Here is a 6,742-nt window from a genome sequence, read left to right as displayed (position 1 = left end):
CCACTTGATTGGCCGCCCTCCCTTGCTCCCTTTCGTGGTGGTTGAGTTAAGAGTTTGAAAATGGTTTATGTCAATATTTTTTTTTTTCAGTTTCATCCAGGCCGGGGTATGTACTTGAAAATTGCCTCTTTTCCAAATTAAGAGCATGAAGCCAGTGTTTTTGTCCTAGTGGTTTCTCTAGTCTTCAGAGTTAATGCCCCTGATTTAGAGGCATGTTTTTGAAGTCTGTCTGTCTCTATGTGTGCAGTGTTGGTAAAGGAAATTGACACTTTCTTGGCTGACCTTGTGCTAGGGTAACAGTTTGAGTAGTCGAGTGTCATTGTTATTTTTCAAGCAACTGAGAGAATGTTGATATCAATATAAGCAATGATGATGTTCTGTAAGCCAGCAGAAGAGGCCAAATGCAGAAGTAAAGCACTGGGTAATCGCACATTCAAATGGAAAAGCAGGGTACAAGTGGCCGAGGCCGACTTAAAGCAAAATAAAGGGGCAAAGAGTGGTTTGAGAGTGGGTGAAAATAATCTTAATAGAGGCCTAGAAATGTCAGGTAAAAGGAATGGGCATTAAGAGAGCATATTCAAGACATGGGTCTACACATAGGCATTGTAAACCTGGGAGAATTGTAAAAATAACAATAACAAAGATGTACCTCGTGCCTCACATTGTCCCGGGATTTTGGCTTTCTTTCATTATGGTCCTTAAGAGTGTATGAATATCAAAACTAGTAGTTTCAATAGTGGTGGGTCTTAGGAAATGAATGAGTAGATGATATTTGTTATGAGCTGTAAACTCTATGATGACATGGTATAGGCTCAGCAAGTGGCACATAGGAAAATGCTTAGTAGACATTTCTCTTGTGCAAGCTGTCCCTTTTCTGGCACAAAAATATGGGAGTCTCATGCCAGTATCTTCTTTTTGGGTGCTTCTCTATATTAGGTACCTATCTAGTGAATTTCACTTTCAATTCAGCCTGTAGAAATGCGCTATCCTTGGCCCCACATTGGTACATAAATAGGTTCTGATGGCTCCCTATAGGGAGGAGCTACAAACTTTTCTGCCAGTGTTAATAGTACAGTGAATGATTGAGCATGGGTGGGGGAAGTACTGTTGGAGGGGGATACTGGGAGGCAGGACAGCGATCAGGATGTAAAGTGAATATAAAAAATAATATAGTATTTTTAGATGACCTGGATAGGCAACAAAGGAATCAAACCCCTTAAATAAAAATTTAGTGATTTAATACAATAAATAATTTTATACATTAAAAAAGAGCCCTTTACACAGTTTAAAAAAATATAGTATATGAAAAGGCCAAAGCTGAAATGAAGTTTTTTTCATGATGTATTCTACTAGTTATTGTAATTGCAGAGTCCTTGCTCATAATAATCTCTCTTTGACTCCACCCCTCTCTCTTTGTCTCCTTCCCTCCTTCCTCTGCCTTTATCATCCATTACCTTCCTCTTCTTCCTCCTTTACCATCAAGCAAAACTGTCATTTTTGGAACATGTTAGTTATTTATCATGTGTCTTCACACACCCCTAGGCTACTACTTAGGTCTTTTAGACTGGCACACTAGCTTTAAATATGTTACTACACTGAGGTAAAATAAATACTGTCACATAAAACCCTTCTGGGAATACAGTAAGTTAGCCAAAGAATTAATTTGCTGTGATATAAATTAGGTAGGTGGCTTTTGCCGTTTCTGGATTGTCCAGTAGTTTTAAACATCCTTTCTACCTTTGAATTAATTTATGGCCCCTACTTTACTGGAAAATGTGTACCCCCAGCCTGTCTTACTGGAGTACAGGGTTGTGACATAAGTTTGACCAAGTATGTTTTACACAATAGAGACTTGGACACAGAGTGAGCATTGTATAATGGTGATCATACTGAATTAATAACCTATAAATCATGTTGATAGAGTGCCGCAGGCCGGCCAATCTGGGCCTACCTGCCTACGTGGGAGAAATGGGTCCTAGTCAGGTCAACAAGGCGTAGGTGAAGAAATGATGGCAGAGACAACACATGAAGTACAGGATCTGAATGTATTTCTTAAAAATGGCATCAGACTTTTACAGTCATTGCAAAAGAGAGATGGTAAATCTGGCAGCTCAGCAGTTAAGGTACATCTGAGGCCATCTAAAACACACTGGGTCTAAAGCAGTAGCTATCTCCTCTGAACTGGTGCTGCATCCCCGGGGCCCAAGTGCTCTGGGCCCAGGGGACTGTGGAGTGCATGAATCTGAGTCCTAGCCCATCTAAGTTCTAGTGCGAGTCCTTCTGCGAGTCCATAGTGCTAGTCCTGTATGCGAGTCCAAGTCCTAGTCCTTCTACACCAAGTAAAAAGCAGGCTTAAGTAGCATACATCAAGCAGGGCAGATGACAAGAGTCACATAGGCAGGTGACACATCAAGGTCAGTGATCTTACTGACCAAGATCATGTATCCAGTTGTGAAGCAAGAGGAAGAGCAATGGTGCCCCTCCCTGATGGGGCTAATTTGATATTCCTATGCTAATTCTCTGGTTCTGCTGGAGGCAAGTAGTGGGGAGTTCCGACCTAAAACTTTTAGCTAATGTCCTTGAGTGGAAGTCCTTCATTACTCTCTAGTATGTAAAACATTTCTAACTATTGTGAACTATCTATTACCCTAAGGAATGTGCTAGACCTCTGTTGCTAGCTCTGGTGAGGCAGATTTCTTGAGAGAAATTCCAAATTATGGATAGCTTGGTATTAAACTAGGATAGGTTAGAAACATTGTGTTGGCCAGGAAACAATGCCCAATCTTAGCCATTTACAAATCATTTCTTGGTGTACCTTTATGCCTAAATAAGAGGGCGTGTTGATGATTGGAAAGACTAATCTACAACACATCTGAGTTAGGAGATACCAGTGACTGTCTGAATATCCAGGAGGCATAGAACTCCTTTTGAATCCTTATTGCCTCTTATCCTTAATCAGGATTTTACCCTCGATGTTTTGGATGTGACTGGAGTAGACAAGTGTGCGTGGCAATAGAGGGCTTTGCTTTTTAAAAATACTGATTTTTAAAAATGTATGTGAACGCATGTGTGCCCATGTGAGTTTATGTGTATAGTGTGCATGCAGGAGCCAGTGGAGGTCAGCAGAGTATATCAGATCCCCTGGAACTGCAATTATAGGCCATCGTAACTGTCATGTCTGTCCTGGGAACCCAACTCAGGTGGTTTGCAGGAGCAGTCAGTGCTCTCATAATCACTGAGCTGTCATCTCTCCAGGGCCAGGTTTTGAAGGAGTGGCAATGGCAGGGCTTTGAAAATTTAGTCTTTAGTGTTACTAAGCAATGGTGGTAACAAAGAAGAGAGTATGTGATTTATTACTTTTTTGTGTGTGTGGTTTATCTTTTCTTGAATTATCTAGCATTTGTGGTTAGATGTCTTATGATCAATTGGGGGATAATTTGAGCCATTATTTCTTCAGGTTCTTTAGCCCTATTCTCTTTTCTTTCCATGGATCCTCATTATATTATATGAGGACCTTTGATACTGCCCTACAGATCTTTCCTATTAGGCTCCCCCCCCCACCATGTTATTCACCCACTTTCAAGGTCACTAATTGCTTCCCTTGGCTGAATTGTGTCTACTGGGGTACCTGTTGAAGTGGCCATCTCTCTTAAATGATAACATTCCATTGGTGACACTTTTATTTGATTCGTCTTTACAGTTTCTATTTCTTTGCTGACTTCATGCTGTTCTTTTTGGGGTCAGAGCCACCAACATTACCACTTAACAGTATTTAAACTATTCTAGTATCACTTTGTGTCTGACTTTTTTTTTTTGAGCATTTGTTTCTTTGTGTTCTCTTTTGCCTTGTGGTTTAACTTTTTTATAATCGTTGGAAGCCTGACTTACTGTGTACAGTGCTAGAGATGGAGGTACATAATTTTTATGTTTTGCATGGGCATGTTTTTCTTTCTGCTAGGCCTTTCATGTTGGGATTTGAGTTAATCCAGTTAAGAGTTGAGCTGTCTCCCCCTCAAACCCCATCATTATAGTTTCTCTCAGAGTTCCTTAGGCTTCAAATTTTCTTAGTGGTACTTTGTATTAGTGTGGGAGTTAGTACCTGTTCCACTCAAAATTTTGAATCTCCCCTTTGATTTACGCCTTGGCAAATTTCATTTTTATAGGCTCTTGTTTTCTTTTTTTCTGTTGAATTTTGCTTTACTGTTCCTAGAAGTTCTTTAGCTTGTTGAAATATGGTCTCTGTTTTTCTGATTAAACTTTGGATTTAGGTTGAAGTCCCAGGGCCTTCCCCTTCTGACTGTTCTATTGGCCTCTTTGTGTAATACTGTCCCACTTTCAGAAGAAGGATACAGCATTCCTCCCCTCTTCCATAGAGCTTTAACCTAGGTCTTAAAGATAGAAGTGGATAGAGGCAAAAACTGCCTTTCTTTCTCTGTTGGACATGGGAATGATGCAGGGGGGAGGGGTGTACCTTGCTGCTCTGGCACTGCTGTTGTACAACCTGCATCACAGGACTGCATCACAATGGGTACCCTCAAGAATCTTTCCTTTGCTTCGGTGCCTATAGGGTATGGGCAGGGGTTGGTGGCTGGAGGGTCAAGATCCTGCAGAAGATTGGGCTATCCAAACTCTGCAGCCCCCAGTAGTTTATACTGCCCCTTCAGTAAGCTACTGGAACCTCTCACTACTTCGTCACCTGTTTCAAACCCTCCCCTTTTGCTATTGACTCATAGTCTAGTCCAGGTAAGCACCAGCTTGTCTCCAGTCTCTCTGCTTCTTTACTTTTTGAGCCAATTGTTTGCCCTATGCTGGGTTAGAAATTTGGTTACTCTTAAGATTTTTACATATGTGTATAGTTGAATCTGAATTTAGTTATTCCTATTCTCTTAAATAAGACTGAGATTTTAGAATGGTTATTCTTAACCCTCATAGCCTCTTCAATGATAATGTTTCTTGTATGTTAATCTAGCTTTGATTAAACTACCCTAAGCCTATAAAATAGTGAATATTTTCTTCAGATTTCTTTGCTTGCCATTCTTCATTCACACCCTTTCTTCCTTGTTGGCTCAGTTTCCTTCTGACAGTATATAAATACCAACTCTGCTTTAAGGAAACGAGCCAAATATGAGTAACCATGACCTGAGAACATGAATTCAAATTACTCTGAATGGTCTGTTCTGCTATGGAAAAGAGTACACTAGCTTTTATAGTCATAGAAAAGAAGCTCATGAATTGATTGCTTATAAAACATGTAGATGGGGGAGTCTCCAGGTAAGTGGCAGGGGGTGGGGTGGGAATTGTAAGCTTTGAATGTATTTCTTAAAATATTGGCATTAGTGTTGAGGAGATGAGGCATGGTAAGCTTAGTGATGTATTGCAAGAACTTTATCTGAAAGTCAAGAAGTTTTAGGTCACAAACAGGCTATTAAAAAGGGACAACTAGTAACCCAAAATAATTTTGTTCTTGACCTGAAAGATCCAATTACTCCATAATACCAGTCTTCCACTTAGCCAAGGTCAAGCCGTCTGCAAGCTCCCTAATGCACATGTGGCTCCTTCAGAGAACTTCAGATTCTGTCTAAATACTATTCTTAAGTAGTTCTTTCAGTAACTGTCCATTAGTAGTAAATCTGTTCTTAATGTGTCTGAAAATGCCCTGACTTAATGTTTCTCTTGAATGATTGCTAAATAGCACATAGAATTTGAGGTGGACAAATCTTCCTTCTTCTCATTGATACTGTGACAAGTTTTGTTAATGAGAAAAGTCTGTAGTTAGTTCACTTGTAGTTTTCCTAGCAGGTATGTCAGTATCTTTTCTCTTGGACCTCCTTTGAAGATCTTTGTGCTTTTGGTTTGCAGTTTCTCTGCACTGTCTTTTTTTGTTTATTTGTTTGTTTTGTTTTGTTTTGAGACAGGATTTCTCTGTAACAGAGCCCTGTAAACTCAGTCTGTAGACCAGGCTAGCCTGGAACTCACATAGATCTGTCTGCCTGTACCTCCCAAGTGCTGGAAGTAAAGACGCGCCCGACTCTCTGCACTATCTTTAGCCATGGATTTACTCTTATTTATCTTGCATTTATTTTGTATATTCCATCAGGAGACTCCTGATAGTCTCAGTTGTATTTGTTGTATTTATTGTTTCTCTTCCATTTTCGCTTTCTGGAGCTATTCTTTAGATATTGGAACTTCATTGTTCTCCCTTTCTGTGTGTGAGGGTGTGTTTGGGTACAGTGGGGATATGTGTAGAGGCAAGAGGACAGTGTTGGATATCATTTCCTCATTACCTGTTCACCCTGACTTTTAAAACCAATTCTATTTATTTTTATTTTAGCTATATAGGATGTGTGTGTGTGTGTGTGTACATATGTAAACACAGGTGTGCAATCACCTGTGTGTGCAAGTATATGCCATCCTGTACACATGTGGAGGTCAGAGGACAACTTTATGGAGTAAGTTTTCTCCATCTATCTTTAAGTGTGTTCTCCGGTATTGAACTCAGATTGTCAGGCTTTGAGGCAAGTGTTTTTACCCTTTTATCTTCCTTCCTTCTCTTTCAGACACAGCCTTTTCACCCCCAAGATAGATTTCTCCTTGGCATGGAGCTTGGCTAGGCTGAGTGGCTGGATAGCCAGCAAATCCTAAGGATCCATTCTAGTGCATGCCACAGCCATGTTTCTTTCAATTGGGTTCTTGGGTTCTGGGGATTGAACTCAGCCCCTCATGGTTAGGAGAAAAGTGTTTT

At 40.3% G+C, this 6,742-nt stretch overlaps 1 protein-coding gene across 6 annotated transcripts in view; it reads left to right on the top strand.

Annotated features, from left to right (window-relative positions):
- Positions 1 to 6,742, top strand: part of Cdkl5 (cyclin dependent kinase like 5) — a 221,612-nt gene that overhangs the window by 12,419 nt on the left and 202,451 nt on the right. The window contains exon 1 of one of the 6 annotated variants that reach the window (XM_031370413.1): positions 4,563 to 4,743. The exons of the other annotated variants lie outside the window; for them this stretch is intronic. The gene's annotated coding sequence lies outside the window, so the exon portion shown is untranslated. Of the gene's footprint in view, positions 1 to 4,562; positions 4,744 to 6,742 lie in introns of those variants that run through there. 6 annotated transcript variants of the gene reach the window in all.

This window comes from Mastomys coucha, chromosome X (assembly GCF_008632895.1).
Source record: "Mastomys coucha isolate ucsf_1 chromosome X, UCSF_Mcou_1, whole genome shotgun sequence".
Classification (NCBI taxonomy): domain Eukaryota; kingdom Metazoa; phylum Chordata; class Mammalia; order Rodentia; family Muridae; genus Mastomys; species Mastomys coucha.
Note: the sequence above shows the minus strand (reverse complement) of the source record. Positions and strands in the feature narration are given on the sequence as shown.